Here is a 20,792-nt window from a genome sequence, read left to right as displayed (position 1 = left end):
AGTAGGCTAACGGGAGCTTCCTCAAGTGTACTGTTCTTACCCAGTTAGAACTCACTTTAAAAAAGCATCAGTTACAAAGCCTGGTTATAAGTTCTTTGAAACTTAAATCATATTTCCTCAAAAACTCAATACCATGCATAGCACATTCTGATGTTTTCTCCATAAATACCTCATTAATCCCCAATGTGGCAGGGAATAAAATTACCAGGGTATTAAGGTATGCAGTGAACCTTCCCGTGATATCCTGAGAGTTCTGATTCAGAAATATGGCCTTAATTGGATTATAGTGCAGTTGCATTTAACTGTGGAAATTCAACTAAACAACACTGGGGAAAAAGTTAGAGTGGGGCAGAAATAAAAAAGGAACATTTTAAATAGCAAATGTTCCCATATGACAGTTTCTTCAAAGAGATGACATCAACGAATACACATGAGATGGTGGCTTAAGGCTGTGGTGCCTTCACTGTGTCTCATCCCCACGCACCTACCTTTCATAATGTGAATGTCTCCCACTGCTAAAAGTGATCCCTGAGTTAAAGATACACAGGGAGCTTTTTGAGTTGGGAAAGTTCTGTGTATGGAAGACAGAGCGACTGTTGAATCTCCTAGGAGCTTCATGCATCTTTAAGATTTATCTCTCAGAAATTGTTGGCTTCCTCTCCAATTATAATGGGTTTTCCAATAAGAAAATCTCTGTTTCTCCCTGAAAACTCCCACTTTCCTCCTTGATGACCCAAATTTCCTGACTCTCATATCTGTATTCTTAGTACAACCAAAATTCTATGGCAGTTCTGAGTGGTCCTGTGTGTTCTCCTTTTCTCAGTGACAGAAGCCAGGGGCAGTACTGTTCAGTTCTTTCCTATGTGCTTTCTTTGACCATATGTGTCCAAACTGATATTATCTCAAATACTAGAGATTTAACATTAGCACTGCATCTACATCGTGAGTTTAATAGATATCTGAGAACTAGATGAACTTTACAGTTCATAATAAGTTGCATCCTTTCTACAAGTAAATGTATTTTTCATCAAGAATCAACTGTGTCAGTGGCAGGGTCCACTTGTAAAGGCCTCTGTATCAAAAGCAGACTCCGGCTCAATCACTGAATCTGTTTGCTCATAATGGCAGCAAAAGTATAGGGATTAGAAGTGAAAGTACAGCCAATGCAAATGATTGTCAGAGAAAGGTCTTTGTTTTGGATAGAATGCGGTAGGAAAAGCTTTGACCCCTCATGGAAGAAAAACAGTACCCATCAATAGGCCTGGCATATAGCCTGTAGTCAGTAGATACTGCACTGGAGGACAGTGGGCCAGAGTAAAGTGGGAAACCCCGAGAGTGAAGAAGCCCACATATTTCTTGATGTGGATTAGTATATTTATTTGAATTTAAGTTAAAATCTTTCATAGTGTTATTATTTTATGAACAGCAAAGGAAGATAAAGTATAGTCAACTTCCAACACAATACTTTCTGACGTAGAAATTTTTTTTATTTTTTTAATATAAATTTATTTATTTATTTTTTCATTTTTGGCTGTTTTGTGTCTTCATTGCTGTGAGAGAGCTTTCCCTAGTTGTGGTGAGCAGGGGCTACTCTTTGTTGCAGTGCGTGGGATTCTCATTGCGGTGGCTTCTCTTGTGGAGCACGGGCTCTAGGCATGTGGGCTTCAGTAGCTGTGGCCTGTGGGCTCAGTAGTTGTGGCTCATGGGCTCTAGAGTGCAGGCTCAGTAGTTGTGGCACACGGGCTTAGTTGCTCCACGGCATGTGGGATCTTCCTGGACCAGGGCTCGAACCTGGTTCCCTGGCATTGGCAGGTGGATTCTTAACCACTGCACCACCAGGGAAGCCCTAGAAATTTTATTTTAGATGTATTTGGATATAGAGTTCTAATATATATCATGCTGCTCTATTCTATAAGTCTTTGAATATACAATATCGTCTGTTTCACTGCTTAGTCATAGTGTATTATTTTTGAGGACATTTTAAAAGGCAACTAAACTCAACGCATCTAGTACTAGCAATGTAAATAATACATAGAGCCATGATACAATGGATGGCTATGGCCAAGCCTGCCCATTTCAGGCAATGACACCCTACCACCCAAGTAGCTCCTGGCCTGCTGCCTGGATGGTGCATATTGAAACACTCCATTGATTCGAAGGGATATCAGACTTCAAGAATTTGTACTATGTGAAAAAAACCATGAATCTTAGAACTTTTGAAATGGCATAGATGAAGTAAAACAAGCTCTCTGCTTTTATTGTGATGAACTTAATAAATGTAAGTGTAGCTCTACTCCAATCAAATGATGTGCAGATATGTGGGACAAGAATTAATTCTGAAGAAATTGATTCTAACATGTCGAAATTTGTCATCATGACAGGAAAATCATTATTCCAAGGGATTTGCTGTCTGTACCTGGTAACAGATACCAAGCTTTGCATTAGAGAAAAAATACAGAGATGCAGTGAAATCTTGAGCACCTAAGAGGACATGCTGCCTTCTACAACGCGGATGGCTAACATTTGCATAGATAGAGTGCATTGTATGTGCCAGGCTTTGTCATGCACTATTTCTGCTAAACTTCATAGCAATCTTATGAGTTAAGAATCACTGTTAGCACATTTTATTGTTGAGGAACAGAGGTGCAGAAAGGCTAAATAACTCACTTGGTTAGCTAGTAAACAGAGGGTCACAATTCAAAATGCAAAGCTGAAGCATTTCTCACTCTGCTATGCTGTCTCCTGGCAAGTTAGCCTGGGCTAGTAGCTTTCTCTTTACCTGCCTGATGTTCATAAATTAGGCATTTGTGAGTTGGGAAATCACTCCGCAACTTTGGCTTTCTATCACAAGCAATTACGATTCTCTACTGGCTTCACTGTGAAACCAGTGAATGCAGGTGCCCTCGGCATCAGAATATTCGAGAGTGAGTGGTGCAAGGCACTTATTTGTTTTTCTTCATATACTCTTCCTCGAAGTTTTTAGTTGATGGGATTTTTAAATTATTTTTCAACTATAAAACTAATAGAGTTAATTGTTAAAATGCTAGTCAGTATAAAAGTATACAATGTAAAAACAAAAGTGTTTCCCTCTCTTGTTGCCCACTACAAGGGTAAATCACTGTCAATACTTTGTGTCTTATATGATGATTTTTAGATTCATATACAAATAAGGTGTAAGGTTTATAAAATTTATACCAAATTATTCATGTTATTGTGAAATGTGCCTTTTTACTCACCAATATAACATCAAAACAAAAATTATTGGTTCATGAATTGCAAAGAAGGATTAAATAATTAAACTATAGGGCTTCCCTGGTGGCGCAGTGGTTGAGAGTCTGCCTGCTAATGCAGGGGACACGGGTTCGAGCCCTGGTCTGGGAAGATCCCACATGCCGCGGAGCAACTGGGCACGTGAGCCACAACTACTGAGCCTGCGCGTCTGGAGCCTGTGCTCCGCAACAAGAGAGGCCACAATAGTGAGAGGCCCGCGCACCGCGATGAAGAGTGGTCCCCCGCTTGCCGCAACTGGAGAAAGCCCTCGCACAGAAACGAAGACCCAACACAGCCATAAATAAATAAATAAATAAATAAATAAATAAATAAATAAATAAATAAATAAATAATTTTAAAAAAACCCCAAAAAACTATAGTATCAGAAGGTGGAGTTGGGCCTCAATATTTCCTGAAACCAAAATTTTGTACACTCTTCTCTAAACTCAGATTCTTGCATATTGTCATCTGGATTGTCTCTCTCATTGCAAAGCTAATAATTTCTACAGGAAGGGGAATGAGGCTACCAAAAAATTCCCAGGTTCTCTTTTTTAGTTCCACTTCAAAAAAATCTATGGCATGACTTTAACTGATTCAGCTTGGGTTAGGTATCCATCTCTGGCTCAATCAACTGTATGTAAAAGTCCAGGGAATTATGACTGTCACATCTTTGTTCAATTACCCAAGTCTGGAACATTGGGTAATCTTTGGCCTATGGACAGAGAAATTAAAATATGCCAGTTTCCATCTTAAACCACATTGTTGGGAGGAGGAACTGAGTGTGGTTTCAGTAATGGTCTCTCCACATCTCTAAACAAATATCCCAAGGATAAAAGTTATCTGGATGAGCAAAATGATAGGAATCCATTAAGCAAAGTATGAATGTACCATAGATAATTTGTCATCTCTCTATGGATGGACATTCATCTTAGCTCATGTTCTTCATCATTATAAATATTTTTCATTATTATAAATAATGCTGCTGTGATCATCCCTGCACACATATCTTTGTGTCCATATAAGCATTTCCATATGTGTCCATATAAGTATAATAGATTTATAAAAATGGAACTGTAAGTTAAAAGCACATGCCTGTTTTAATTTCATAGATACTGTGAAATCCCCACTGAAAGATATTTACACCAGTTTACACTACCACCAGTGGTAATTGTTTGTGTACCTCGCAAATCCCCTAAAAACTATTGGATACAATTAACTAGAGGGAAATTAAGCACTTTCTTAAGTGGATTATAAACCTGTCACCTCAAGATAAATATTGAAATTTCTAGGCTCTGTTTTTATATAACTTCAAGTTATGTATTTCTGAGAGTGAATTGACAGTGAGTATGAATCTCAGTATTAAACTTCAGAAAATTAAGGGTTTATTTTCACCAAGAGAGGAAAAGCTATTTAACCTCAAGACTGAGAAAACACTCTACCTCATCATGGAATATGCTAGTGGAAGAGATGTGTTTGATTGCCTAGTAGCTCATGGCACATGAAAGGAAAAGAGGCTTGAAGAAAATTCCACCAGAAAGTATCTGTTGTGCAGTGCTGCCAACAGAAGTGGGTTGTTTATAGAGACTGAAAGGCAGAAAACCTGCTCTCGGATGCTGACATGAACATCAAGATTGTAGACTCTGGCTTCAGCAATAAATTCACCTTTGGCAACCAGCTACATAACTTCTGTGGCAGTAATTTTGCTGCCCCAGAACTACTCCAGGGAAAAATTTAAGATAGACCCATGTGGAAGGTGTGGAGGCTGAGAGTCATCCTATATGCAAGGGTCATCTGATCCCTGCCTTCTGATCTCAAGGAGCCATGAGAGAAGTTACTGAGTGAAATATACCATATTCCCTTCTACTTGTCCATGGAGTGTGAAAACCTGCTCAAGAAATTTCTCATTCTCAGTTCCAACAAGAGAAGCACTCCCAGCAAGAGAGGCACTTTTGATCAAATTATGAAAGATTCGTGGATAAATTTGGGTCATAAAGATGAACTAAAGCCTTATGTGGAACTACTCTCTGACTACAAAGACCCCCAGAGTTGATGGTGTCAATAGGTTTCACACAAGAAGAGATCAAGTACTCACTGATGGGCCAGAAGTTCGAGTGATGGCCACCCATCTGCTCCTGGGACACAAGAGCACAGAATTGGAGGGCTATACTATCTCCCTGAGGCCCCAGCCTTTGTCTAATCTGACCAACAGCAGCAATCCTTTCCCATCTCACAAGGTACAGAATAGTCTCTGCCAACCCCAACCAATGGGGTGTCAGCAATAATGCTGGTTCTGCCATTTCCATCTCTAATTCTCAGAATACTCAGAGTAGCAGTGCAGAAAATCAGCAGCCTTCAGATGGCCAGGAACCAGAACAAAATGCTAGCAGCACAGTCAACTTGCCTGCCACCTCTCTGATTGTCTTGGAAAAGAAGAAAATAACTCCTGTTCCCTACACAAAGTGTGACCTCTCCACCAGCAGAAATCAAAACAGAAATTCCCCATTTTTGGAGAAGGCCAGCTTCCACCAGAAAGAAAAGAGCCTGACCAGGCTAAGTTCTGGGGCCTCCACCGGCTTCTGCTTCTGCTGCGATTGACCCAGCCTTTGCCCCGCCTGCACTAGAAACCCATGATAGCCTTGGTGCAGCCCAACCAAGCCTCTGGGTGCTGCCTCACAGACAGCAATGGCGAGGTGCCTCGGCACAGCCCCGTCAGCATGTACCTGTGGCTTCCCACAATGGTGGAGCCCCAGACAGGAAATTCCTCCCAAGCTGAACAGCTCTGACATATACACAACCAGCAGAATTTGCCCTGTGGGAAGACCCCAGCCTCTCCCTCTGGCGACAGTCAGAGCCAGAAGAACTAGTGGAGACTCTCACACTTCACCTGGTGGGCAGCGGAAGCAATGATAAAAGAATTTCGAGAGGCTAAGTGGTGCCCACTCTACTTTACATGGAGTATGAAGATCACAAGCACATGGAGTCTACTGGGAGATGTGCAAGGTCCTGGATGCAAACAGCTGCCAGTGTGAGCTAAACAAACACAAAATATTGGGTTGGCCAAAAAGTTCGTTCGGGTTTTTGCACCATCTTATGGCCAAACCCGAACGAACTTTTTGGCCAGCCCAATACTTGCTTCTGTACATGCATAGTTCCCAGGGCCAAAAGGACTACATGCAGTGGAAGATGGTGGTGTGCAAAGTGCCACTGAGGTCTCTCAATATGTTTGACTTAAGTGGATATCAAGCACTTCCATGGCCTTTAGAAACGTTGCCTCTAACATCACCGTGGAGTTTAAGCTTGAAAAGGCTGCCATGACCCACCGGAGAGATAAGAGGAGAAGTAGGCTGGCTATAGCTGCTCTGCCCCCAGTGTGGACTAGTGTATTTCCCCCTCTGGCACTTCTCCTCTTCCCGTGACTTTATCTGTCTTTTCTTCTATTTTTGCAGGGGAGAGGAGATTGGTCTACTGAAATAAAGACAAACCATCCAAATGGAAACACAACACACATCTCTCTCTCTCTCTCTCTTTCTCTCTCTCTCTCTCTCTCTCTTCCTGCTATTAACTCATAATGTCTTTTAGCATTTCTTTGAGCTGACTAAAGTAAACCATTCTTTATAATAATAGACTACATGTTACATAGTAAATGCATTCACATCATGCCCTCTGGAGCAAAAGGGAAGCATAAGATATAAAATCTCTGGATCAGATGGTTAAAACTGTAATCACTTAAAATCAAGGATGGCATGAGAAAACAGGAAAGCACTGAGCAACTTTTGCAAAGAAAAATAAATTTCTTTTCTCTGGGATAAATATAAGCCAATAAAGCTTAGCCAAATGACCTCATGAGTATAAATGTTTTCCAGGCAAAGTTATAAAGTGCTAAGATGAACACATCTAACCTGTTGCAATAAAGCTGTTCAGTAATAAGAGCCCCTGGATTCCATAGCTCTAGGATGGATTAAATATTTTATCTTCTAAAGAACAGTAATCAGCTGGGGAGAGTGAAGGAATTGGCTTTATTTGATATTTGATTTACTTTCCCTGCCATTTCCATGGGTCACCTTTTGGTGTTGACTTTCAATTCAGCGGCTGCTGTAGCACCAGAATCCTGAATTATGAAAAGAGTGGTTTCATTTAGGAGAAGTAAATATTATAGCAGCTGTGAGTTTAGGATTTAAAAATCATTCTAACTTGCTGAAAACGAACAGTCCCAGCATAGAGTCAAGCGAGAAGCAAATGGCAGAAATACCTGTATGAGTCCATTCACTGGGTGTGTAGTGTGTGTCTTGTCTATGGCTTACCTTGTTATTTGCTTGTTTTTCTCCCCATTTTCACCTCCCCAGATGCCCCTAACCACTGCATCTCCAACTCTCCTTCTGAAGACCAGCTGATTCCTTCATTCTCTTCATTCATTCAATAAAATATTGCTCATCTATGAAGATACAATATTTAAAATAATTTTCATAGTAGACATGCATAAACAAATATACTGTACTAAGTGCTATTTTAGGGTACCTACTGATGGCTGTTGGAACAAAGAAAATAATATAACTAATTGTGAGTGGAATGATCAGAAGATGAGCAGAGATATGAATTGCAAATATACAAGGAACCACATTTTAGGTAAAAAGAGCTGCAGTAAAATCACAGAGTCTCAGATGTTCTCTGAGGTAGGTAATAATTGGTTATGACATAGGGATGACACAGGGTATGACATGTGGCAAAGTGGTAGGAGATGACACAGAAAGATAAATTGAGATCAGATTCTGAAGAACCCCAAAGAGCAGACGACCTTGGTCTTTATTCTGGAGGTGAATCATCAATGACAGTGATTAGATGAAGGGTGTATTCTAGGATGATCACTCCATTTTCAGGATAGAGAATTTGCATTAAAAATCCCAGTTTCTAGATTTTTCCACAACATGCAGAAAAAAATCTATGAGACCACAGCTTTTGATAATACATGCTAATTCCCAAGGTTGTTGCTTTTAAGAGAGATACGTTTTTAGCGAAATTCCTAGTGAGTACAATTCTCCCCGCTATAAGTAGGCTATGGGAAAATGAGGTCACTTCTTCATATCTTAAAGTTAAAGCAAGAGGTAATATGGTGAGTAGGGAGGCTCTGAGTGTCTGACTCTCTTTTGATCTTCTATGATGATATTCACCCGTAGATAAAGTTACTGAACTAAAATCAATACTCAGTGGAAAGTAACTGCTTATCGGAGGCATAATTTAGAGTGTCAGCCTAATCCCAGTCCCTTCCTTGGTGAACTTCCCCTGTCGCAGTCCCTGTATATTTGATACAATGAGGAAATTATCCCCAAACCCTGGTCCCAAGTGATTGGACAAATCATAGGCACATGACCTAAGGGCAGTCAAGCCCTTAAACTGGTCTAGCACACTTATTGCCTGACTTGGTAAGATTCTCTACCTTGCACCCAAACCATGATCTGTGAACAAGCATCTTTGGCATCACCAGGTAATTAATTAGAAATGCAAAATCTCAGCCTCTATCCAAGACCTCCCAAATCAATCTGCATTTTACCAAGGTTCCCAGATGATCCATATTCATATTAAATTTTAAGGAGCACAACTCTAAACCAGCAGGTCTAGAGAATTTAATTTAAGAAATATTAAAAACATGTGAGTGATTAGCAGACTGGAAAGAAACAGACATGCAAAGTATAACTGTGTTCTTGTTCATGGCCAGTTACTTCAACAGAAACCCTGTGACTCCTTCTGCTACTGAGGTGCCTGTAGAGCTACCCCATGTCTAGACGCTCCTACCGGTTACAGGTGTTCAAATTCCTCCTGCAATGTTTCTGTTCTTAAATGTCCAAGAGAGTCACATCTTTCATGTGGGTATTTGTAATTAAATTCCTTCTTCTTGGAACCAGCTTGAGATTTTGTTTCCTACAACAAAAGGTGTCAAAAATCAAACACTTCTTATAGTAGCAATCACTGAGGAGTTAATGAGAGCAAATCTCTGATTCAATTGAGTAATTCTAGTAAGAGCAACAATTTCTTTTGTGCAAAAAATTGGCAGCAATTCATTTCCCCAACCAGACCTGGTCAATGAGGAAGAATCATATCACTCTCATTTAGGACTTGCATTAATCTCCTTAGGCTAACATGATGACATTCCTTGTACAGAAAAGGATCATTTACTCAACCTGAAAGAAGGAAAGAAGCCATGTCAAGAGAAGATTGTCCTCCCTTTTCACAGGCAGAATTGGCAATTTTTGCTGATGCTTCTCTAGTGTGAAGAGGGGGTTTGATGTAGACATTCCAATTTTAAATTCAGGAGGTTTGGCTTTTTCCCAAGACCTTTGCCAGGAGAGACTGTCTCTCTCTTTTTTTTTTTTCCTGTGTAAATTTTTTTTTTAAGTATAGTTGATTTACAGCATTATATTAGCTTTGGGTGTTCAACATAGTAATTCAGTATTTTTATAGATTATACTCCATTTAATGTTATTACAAAATAATGATTATATAAGTCAGACAGAGAGAGACAAATACTGTATGTTATCACTTATATGTGGAATCTAAAAAATAAAACAATAGAATGTATATAGCAAAACAGAAACAGACTCACAGATATAGAAAACAAACTGATCTCAGAGAAGCAGCTGTGAGTGGTGGCGTGAAGCAAGATCTTGATTCCCTGTGCAGGACTTGAACCTGGGTAGCCTGGATGAAAACCAGGAATCCTGGCCACCACACCCCCTGGCTCTCGTCCCCAGTGAAAAATGCATTTCTCACGGAGGCAAAACTGTAAAAACAGGTACAAAGTTTATTATCAGAGACATAGCACAACAACAAGTGGGAAAGCACACAGAGAAACAGTTTGTTTAGTTAAGATAGAGGCAAGGCAGAGATGCACACCCGGAGAGAAAGGGTGTGGGCGTCCTCCCTAATGAGGAGGCGTGCAGTAAAGAGGCCGTTAAGTCACTTATACAGGGCAGTTCTTCTGGGTCTTTGCTTACCTTTGGCCAATTATCTGGTTTCTTTTTCCACACCTGACCTGCCTTAGGACCCTCCCCAACATGCATGCGCAACTTTTTTCCAAGATGGATTACAGCCCAGAGGCCTATGGGACGGCCTTAGCATCACATGTTATGGGGTGGTGCCCCCTCCTTTTGACCGCCAAGGAGCCTTTCTGCACATATGCAATGTTTCCCTTGTCCCAAGGATGGGAAATGTATGACCTCTTGATCTTTTAACAGGGTTTAGTCCCACTCTGTCCCTGCTATAAAAATGTCCAATATCTGTTTATTTACCCTATTTCTGTTGCTGGTTTTTATATCGAGGTGCAGATCTCAAAATATAGACAAGTGTCCAGTCATAAATATGTAATCCTGGAGCCCGCTTGTCTCTTGCTTCAGGAAATGTAAACGGGACTGGTAATGAACGTCTGGCCTGGAGCCCATCTTCTCACCCCAGGAAGTGTGAACAGGAGGCCAGTTGTAAATGCCTAGCTTGGAGCCCATCTATCTCCTGCCTCAAAATGAGTGGATATCAGTTGGGAGAAGGATGGGCGGGGGGGCAAGGTAAGGGTATGGAATTAAGAGATATAAACTACTATGTATAGAACAGAAAGAATATATTGTACAGCACAGGGAATTATAGCCATTATTAAGAGAACCTGTCTCTTTCCTGGCATTTCCTCCTTTGTTTTCATAAACTCCTTTAAAGAAAATCCTATCCATCATGAACATTCTGTCCTGCCTCATTGCAAGATATATGACCTTGAGCAAGTTCTTTAACTTTTTTGCTTCTTCATTTCTTTATTTACAAAAGGGGGACATAAAAACCCAGTCATTTTATATATATTATTCATTATATAGAAAATAATATAAATATATATATATGTGTATGTGTGTGTGTATGTATGTATATATATATATATATATAAAATCATACTTGGGTATCCATCCTCCATATCTGTGGGTTCCATATCCACAGATTCAACCAACTGTGGATACAAGGGCCAAATGTATCTGTAATTTTCAATGTCAGTTATATAAATGCAAAATATTCTTAAAATGTTCTGTGATGTCTTAGTACTTTTTCAATATGTTTTAGCAGTGGAATTTTTTGTTCAAAAAAAATTACATATTAAATAAACATAAGATCTGGTGGTTTGGTTGATTAGCTTTGTGGCGATGAAGGTAGTGATCTGAGGAATTGACTCTTCAAACATTGTAACTGAATGTAGGGTTTCATGAAGCATAGAGTGAAAATCAGATTTCTATATAATTTGAGTCATCATATATTCATCTCAACAACTATTTATAGAGTGCCTGAATTCTATATCAGGAACATGGCCAAAATACAAAGATCTCAGTTCACCTGGGAAAGAGATTAAAAGATATATTACATGGTATGTGTTGATAATTGATTTGGAGTAAGTATTATTGAAGCACAAATCTCTCATCAGTTACCTCTGCCTAATAAAAGTGGAGTAAAACTTCACTTGCCTAATGGTGGTTGGGAAGAAAGAAATGAGGTTATATTTGATGCAGACCTTTCAGAATTTGTAGAAAATTTTGTGTTAAATAAGTGAGAAAAGAGTGCTCCAAACAAGGGAAAACAAAGGTAGGTAAAGCCACAGTGCTACGAGTGAGTGGCTTCAAAAACATCACATAGTCTGATAAGATTGGATTTTGGTTTGTGAGATAGAGCAAGACAATGGTGGAGAAAAGCTAAAAAAGGTTGGGACCAAGTTGTGAAGAGTTTTGACTTTCATGAAGTTCTGTCTTTTTGGCAATAATTGTTTAATAAAAGAAAACAAAAATGACTAAATGTCTATTTTGGAAAAACCTCCGTGGCAACCATGTCAAAAAGAGTTTGCTGGATCATTTCTTTTTGCTCCTGCAGGTCCACAAACCATCTTGTCATCCTGTTTTCTATTTTCCAGGAATCTGACCTGCATAGATTGCATCAATGTGCTGCCATGACCTCTAGCTTCTGGTAAGGATCCATCAATGGGAGATACCCACAGGAGACTAGAGAGGGGTGGAAGAGAGGGTTGATAGACAATTCTTTGCCTTCCAGCGTTCTCCCTTCTGGGTAACCACTGGTGAACTGCATCTCTGTGCCAAAGGCCACAGTTCCTGCTGTGTGGCTTTCTTCAGTTTATGGTAGTCATTTCTTCCTTTTCCTTCTTTCCCATTTATTTGTCAGTATGGACTCAAACATTTTATTTTTTCCAGTGGGGTTATAATCTGCTACTATCATATTTATTTTCAAGTCAGATTGTCAGAATCTTGGCTGTTGAGTGTCCTTCAAGCCCTCGAGCCTTCATGTCCTCTTGACATGTCCCACCATTCTTTGAGTATTTTCTTACTTTGAGGCTCAACACAACATTCAAAACTCTTCTTGTACTTTTAGTGCCTCAGGCCTGGAATCAGCCATTTCTCCATGGAGGTCTAGTTCCTCCTAGTTGTTCAATGTTCAAGGTATGCTCATTGCTGTTTTAGTGCTGCTTCTAGGTCTCTCAGCATGCAGACTTATGGAAGGTCTATCAGTCTATATTGATAACTCCAAATTTAATCCAATACCATAGAATTCTGGTCTTCTCATTTCCATATAATTCCCTTCTCCAACCCTCAGAAATCTGGTTGCCGCTATCCTTAGTATATATTTATGTATTTGTCCAATTCTAGAATACATAGAAATTAGTTTCAGAATTATTAATTCATATTACTGAGAAAAGGAAACCTCCTCAGGTTTAGGAAATGTTGTTAGTAGGTCTTTGCTGTCATGAGCCCTGGGATATTGCACCATTTCTCCTTAGTTTCCCTTAAACTCCATTACACCTCTGCTAACAGGCTTTTTATTAGACACTCTTTAAGTATCTAATTTGACTCTGTCATCTGCTCTCCACTGAGACAATAACTGATAAAATGTGCTAGAGAATGACTACTTACAAGGGGTTTAGAATATGTAGAAGAGACAATCTGCCCTAGCTTTTATCTATATTCCGACACTGAGCACTTTGTGTCAGCACCAGTGGATTTTATCCAGTGCCTGGCATTATCATGAACAAAACTGTAGTGAGCCATGCAAGAAGAACTTTATATTACGAGATGTATGCAGACAGAAATTTAGGGAAAGACATATACCCTTTATACACTTTAGAAAATTAAACACCTAATGTTTTAGCCCAACTAGTGTTTTCCACTCTGATTAATAACATTCTATTATTTTTGCATCTCCACCTGTATCTGATCTGGGCATGGTTCCTCCATAGCTACCTTTCCAGTGGCAAAACTCATGAAGAAGCACAGCACATTACTGAAAAAAAGCCATGTAACAATGTGTCATAAAGACATTCTTGGCTAATGTAGTATTACGATTTATAATAGGATATATATATTTGTTCTTCATCCTTAGTTCAGGCACAAAGCTTCTAAAGCCCTTGGATGTCCTGTGAAAAGAGCAATAAAGGTGTCTTTTGTTAATTTATTGAGATGATTTTGCAAAGCACCTAAGGATGGAGGCAGGTTGCCAGTGGAGCCAACCATGTGCTTAGAGAGTTGGAACTTTAAGTTCCACCCTCCTCCCACCCCCACCTTTTGGGAGGGGAGAGGGGCTGGAGTTGAGTTCAGTCACCAGTGGCCCATGATTTAATCAACTGTGGCTATGTAATAAACCCCAAATGGCAGGCTTCTGAGAACTTCAGTGTTGGTGGACACATGGAAGTACAGGGAGAGAGGCCCTCGGAGAAGTTCTGCACCCTTTCCTTATACCTTGATCTATAAATATCTTCACCTGGCTATTGAGTCATTATTCTTTAACACCCTTTGTAATAAACTAGTAATCTAGTGAGTAAACTGGTTTTCTGAGTTCTGTGAGCTGCTCTAACAAATTAATCAAACCCAAGAAGGGGGCTGTAAGAAATTCTGGTTTATAGCCAGATGGTCAGAAGTGCAGGTAGGGCAGCCTAGACTTATGATTGGTATCTGAAGTGGAGGGCAGTCTTGTGGAACCGAGTCCTTAGACTGTGAAATCTGATGCTATCCCTCTGTACATAGTATGAAAATTGAGTTGAATTGCAGGATGTAGTGCTGGTGTCAGAGACTTGCTTGGAGATGTGGGAAAACAGAATCCCACACGTTGGAATTAGATACAGAATTGTAACTTTAAAATTTAAACTTTCTCTAGTAATAACTGGAATATGTACATTATTTGTCTTGAGTGTTCATACATCTCAGGGAAGAAGAGAAATAAAAGTTGAGATCCTAAGGCTGAGAAAAAGTTAGCTAGTTGCATAATCAAAGTTTGTATTAACTATCTGACATGATTTTTCATACATGTCACTTTACAATAATTAGCAATAATATATTGATCATGGTACTGGGAAACATGGAATTCCTGAGCCCTATGGCTAAGAATTTAAAGTGGTAAATGCTTTCTTAAGGGAAATGTGTTTTTTTTTTATACTGGATTTGTCATAGATTGCTTGTACTATTTGATTCAGAAACAAACTCTTCTCTAATTTATTCTTTAAAAAATCATGAAAAATGACCAAAGAGAGTTGTGATAAATCATTTTCATCTCAACATTATTTTTAGTAATTAAATCTTGAAAACTTTTGAAAATATTCAACATTGATATATTTCATAATCTATTTTGATGAAGCTTTTATAAAGTTATACTTTGGTTCAATAAATAATAGTGGACAATTAAATGCAATACATTAAAATTTTAAAAAAAAGGACATGAAATCAAAATTTAACTATTAACTCATATTAAGAATTATGGGGGGAACCTTCAAGATGGTGGAGGAGTAAGACGTGGAGATCACCTTCCTCCTCACAAATACATCAAAAATACATCTACATGTGGAACAACACCTACAGAACACCTACTGAACGCTGGCAGAAGTCCTCAGACTTCCCAAAAGGCAAGAAACACCCCACATACCTGGGTAGGGCAAAAGAAAATAGAAAATACAGAGACAAAAGAATAGGGATGGTACCTGCCCCTCTGAGAGGGAGCTGTGAAGGAGGAAAGGCTTCCACACACTAGGAAGCCCCTTCACTGGTGGATATGAGGAATGGGCAGGGGGAAGCTTTGGAGCCACGGAGGAGAGTGCAGCAACAGAGGTGCAGAGGGCAAAGTGGAGAGATTCCCGCACAGAGGATCAGTGCCGACCAGCACTGACCAGCCTGAGAGGCTTGTCTGCTCACCTGCCGGGGTGGGTAGGGGCTGGGAGCTCGGGCTCAGGCTTTGGAGGTCAGGTCCCAGAGAGAGGACCGGGGTTGGCTGCGTGAAGACAGCCTGAAGGGGGCTAGTGTGCCACAGCTAGCCAGGAGGGAGTCCAGGAAAAAGTCTGGACCTGCATAAGAGGCAAGAGATCATTGTTTCAGGGTGCTCAAGGAGAGGGGATTCAGAGCACCACCTAAACGAGCTCCAGAGATGGGCACGAGCTGCAGATATCAGCGCAGACAACAGAGATGGGCATGAGACACTAAGGCTGCTGCTACAGCCAACAAGAAGCCTGTGTGCAAGCACAGGTCACTATCCACACCTCCCCTCCCGGGAGTCTGTGCAGCCTGCCACTGCCAAGGTCCTGTGATCCAGGGACAACTTCCCCGTGAGAACACACACCATGCCTCAGGCTGTTGCAGAGACACTGGTCTCTGCCACCTCAGGCTTGCCCTGCATTCCATACCCATCCCTCTCCTGTGCCTGAGTGAGCCAGAGCCCCATAATCAGCTGGTACTTTAACCCTGTCCTGTCGGGGTGGGAAAAAGATGCTCTCAGGCGACCTACAAGCAGAGGCAGGGCCAAATCCAAAGCTGAACAGCAGAGGCTGTGCGAATAAAGAAGAGAAAGGGAAATTTCTCCCTGCAGCCTAAGGAGCCGCAGATTAAATCTCCACAATCAACTTGATGTGCCTGCATTAGTGGAATACCTGAATAGACAACGAATCATCCCCAAATTGAGGAGGTGGACTTTGGGAGCAACTGTAGACTTGGGGTTTGTCTTCTGCAACTAATTTGTTTCCGATTTAATGTTTATCTTCGTTGAGTATTTAGAGGTTATTATCATTGGTAGATTTGTTTATTGATTTGGTTGCTCTCTTCCTTTTTTTTATATGTATATTTTTTTCCTTTTTCTCTTTTTGTGAGTGTGTATGTGTATGCTTCTTTGTGTCATTTTGTCTGTATAGCTTTGCTTTTACAATTTGTCCTATGGTTCTCTCTGCCTGATTTTTTGCTTGTTTGTTTGTTTGTTTTAGTACAGTTTTTAGCACCTTCTCATTTGTGGATTTGTTTATTTTTTTGGCTTGGTTGCTCTCTTCTTTCTTTTTTTTATTACTTTTTAATTTTTAATTTTCAATAATATTTTTTATTTTTTATTTTAAGAACTTTTCTTTCTTTCTTTCTTTCTTTCTTTCTTTCTTTCTTTCTTTCTTTCTGTCTTTTTTTTTTTGATTCTCCCTCTTCTTCTCAGCCGTGTGGCTGATAGGGTCTTGGTGCTCTGACAAGGTGTCAGGCCTGAGCCTCTGAGGTGGGAGAGACGAGATCAGGACATTGGTGCACCAGAGACCTCCCGGCCCCACATAATATCAAACGGTGAAAGCTTTCCCACAGATCTCCATCTCAATGCTAAGACCCAGCTCCACTCAACAATCAGCAAGCTACAGTGCTGGACACCCTATGCCAAAGAGCCACCAAGACAGGAACACAACCCCACCCATTAGCAGAGAGTCTGACTAAAATCATAATAAGGTCACAGAAGCCACAAAACACAGCACTGGACGTGGTCCTGCCCACCCGAAAGACAAGATCCAGCCTCATACACCAGAACACAGGGACCAGTCCCATCCACCAGGAAGCCTACACAACCCACTGAAACAACCTTACTGACTGGGGGCAGACACCAAAAACAACAGGAACTATGAACCTGCAGCCTGCAAAAAGGAGACCCCAAAAACAGTAAGTTAAGCCAAATGAGAAGAAAGAGAAATACACAGCAGATGAAGGAGCAAAACAAAAACCCACCAGACCAAACAAATGAAGAGGAAATAGGTAGTCTACCTGAAAAAGAATTAAGAGTAATGATAGTAAAGATGATCCAAACTCTTGGAAATAGAATGGAGAAAATAGAAGAAACGTTTAACAAAGACCTAGAAAAACTAAAGATCAAACAAACAATGATGAACAACACAATAAATGAAATTAGAAATTCTCTAGATGGAATCAATAGCAAAATAACTGAGGCAGAAGAACAAATAACTGACCTGGAAGATAAAATAGTGGAAATAACTACTGCAGAGCAGAATAAAGAAAAAAGAATGAAAAGAATTGAGGACAATCTCACAGACCTCTGAGATATTAAATGCACCAACATTCGAATTATAGGGGTCCCTGAAGAAGAAGAGAAAAAAAGAGAGTGAGAAAATATTTGAAGAGATTATAGTTGAAAACTTCCCTAATATGGGAAAGGAAATAATCAATGAAGTCCAGGAAGTGTAGAGAGTCCCATAAAGGATAAATCGATGGAGAAACACTCCAAGGCACATATTAATCAAACTATCAAAAATTAAATACAAAGAAAAAATATTAAAAGCAGCAAGGGAAAAGCAACAAATAACATACAAGGGAATCCCCATATGGTTAACAGCTGATCTTTCAGCAGAACTTCTGCAAGCCAGAAGTGGCAGGACGTAGTTAAAGTGATGAAAGGGAAAAACCTACAATCAAGACTACTCTACCCAGTAAGGACCTCATTCAGATTTGATGGAGAAATTAAAACCTTTAAAGACAAGCAAAAGCTAAGAGTATTCAGCACCACCAAACCAGCTTTACAACAAATGCTAAATAAACTTCTCTAGGCAGGAAACACAAGAGAAGGAAAAGACCTACAATAACAAACCCAAAACAATTAAGAAAATGGTAGTAGGAACATACATATCGATAACGACCTTAAATGTAAATGGATTAAATGCTCCAACCAAAAGACGTAGACTGGCTGAATGGATACAAAAACAAGACCCATATATGCTGCCTAAAAGAGACCCACTTCAGACCTGTGGACACATACAGCCTGAACGTGAGGGAATGGAAAAAGATATTCCATGCAAATGGAAATCAAAAGAAAACTGGGGTAGCAATTCTCATCTCAGACAAAATAGACTTTAAAATAAACACTATTACAAGACAAAAAGAAGGATACTACATAATGATCAAGGGATCAATCCAAGAAAATAGAAAATTGTAAATATTTATGCACCTAACATAGGAGCACCTCAATACATAAGGCAAATGCTAACAGCCAAAAAAAGGGAAATCAACAGTAACACAATCATAGTAGGGTACTTTAACACCCCACTTTCATCAATGGACAGATCATCCAAAATGAAAGTAAATAAGGAAACACACCTTTAAATGATACATTAAACAAGATGGACTTAATTGATATTTATAGGACATTCCATCCAAAACCAAAAGAATACACTTTCTTTTCAAGTGTTCATGGAACATTCTCCAGGATAGATCATATCTTGGGTCACAAATCAAGCCTTGGTAAATTTAAGAAAATTGAAATTGTATCAAGTATCTTTTCCAACCACAACACTATGAGACTAGATATCAGTTACAGGAAAAAAATCTGTAAAAAATACAAATACATAGAGGCTAAACAATATGCTACTAAATAACCAAGAGATCACTGAAGAAATCAAAAAATGCCTAGAAACAAATTACAAGGAAAACATGACAACCCAAAACCTATGGGATGCAGAAAAGCAGTTCTAAGAGGGAAGTTTATAGCCATAGAATCCTACCTCAATAAACAAGAAATATCTCAAATAAACAACCTAACCTTACACTTAAAGCAGTTAGAGAAAGAAGAACACAAAAATCCAAAGTTAGCAGAAGGAAAGAAATCATAAAGATCAGATCAGAAATAAATGAAAAAGAAATGAAGGAAACGATATCAAAGATCAATAAAACTAAAAGCTGGTTCTTTGAGAAGATAAATAAAATTGATATACCATTAGCCAGACTCATCAAGAAAAAAAGGGAGAAGACTCAAATCAACAGAATTAGAAATGAAAAAGGTGAAGTAACAGCTGACACAGCAGAAATGCAAAGAATCATGAGAGATTACTACAAGCAACTATATGCCAATAAAATGGACAACCTGGAAGAAATGGTCAAATTCTTAGAAAAGGACCACCTTCCAAGACTAAACCAGGAAGAAATAGAAAATATGAAAGACCAATCACAAACACTGAAATTGAAACTGTGATTAAAGATCTTCCAACAAACACAGAAAAACCCAGGACCAGATGGCTTACAGGGGAATTCTATCAAACATTTAGAGAAGAGCTAACACATATCCTCTCAAACTCTTCCAAAATAAAGCAGAGGGAGGAACACTCCCAAACTCATTCTACAAGGCCACCATCACCGTGATACCAAAACCAGGCAAAGATGTTACAAAAAAAGAAAATTACAGGCCAATATCACTGATGAACATAGATGCAAAAATCCTCAACAAAATACTAGCAAACAGAATCCAACAGCACATTAAAAGGATCATATACCATATTCAAGTTGGGTTTATCCCAGTAATGTAAGAAAAGTCGATATACGCAAATCAATCAATGTGATACACCATATGAACAAATTGAAAGATAAAAACCATATGAACGGGCTTCCCTGGTGGCGCAGTGGTTGAGAATCTGCCTGCCAATGCAGGGGACACGGGTTCGAGCCCTGGTCTGGGAAGATCCCACGTGCCGTAGAGCAACTGGGCCCGTGAGCCACAATTACTGAGCCTGAGCGTCTGGAGCCTGTGCTCCGCAACAAGAGAGGCTGCGATAGTGAGAGGCCCGCGCACCGCGATGAAGAGTGGCCCCCACTTGCCGCAACTGGAGAAAGCCCTCGCACAGAAACGAAGACCCAACACAGCCAAAAATAAATAAATAAATAAACAAAAAAAAATTAAAAAAAAAAAAAATATGAACATCTCAATAGATGCAGAAAAAGCTTTTGACAAAATTCAACATCGATTTATGATAAAAACCCTCCAGAAAGTGGGCATAGAGGGAACTTAACTCAACATAATAAAGGCCATATATGAAAAACCCACAACCAACATCGTTCTCAATGGTGAAAAACTGAAACCATTTCCACTAAGATCAGGAAAAAGACAAGGTTGCCCACTCTCACCACTATTATTCAACATAGTTTTGGAAGTTTTAGCCACAGCAATCAGAGAAGAAAAAGAAATAAAAGGATTCCAAATAAGAAAAGAAGAAGTAAAACTGTCACTGTTTGTAGATGACATAATACTATACATAGAGAATCCTAAAGGTGCTACCAGAAAACTACTAGAGCTAATCAATGAATTTGGTAAAGTAGCAGGATAAAAAATTAATGCACAGAAATCTCTTGCATTCCTATATACTAGTGATGAAAAATCTGAAAGAGAAATTAAGGAAACATTCCCATTTACCGTTACAACAAAAAGAATAAAATATCTAGGAATAAACCTCT

At 39.5% G+C, this 20,792-nt stretch overlaps 1 pseudogene; it reads left to right on the top strand.

Moving 5' to 3' along the window:
* The first annotated feature begins 4,616 nt into the window (after nucleotides 1-4,616).
* On the top strand, nucleotides 4,617-6,686 carry LOC137767153 (serine/threonine-protein kinase MARK2 pseudogene; annotated as a pseudogene).
* Nucleotides 6,687-20,792: the final 14,106 nt, after the last annotated feature.

The sequence above is a fragment of the Eschrichtius robustus genome, chromosome 7 (assembly GCF_028021215.1).
Source record: "Eschrichtius robustus isolate mEscRob2 chromosome 7, mEscRob2.pri, whole genome shotgun sequence".
Taxonomy (NCBI): Eukaryota; Metazoa; Chordata; class Mammalia; order Artiodactyla; family Eschrichtiidae; genus Eschrichtius; species Eschrichtius robustus.
This window is presented reverse-complemented; position numbering and strand designations above follow the sequence as displayed.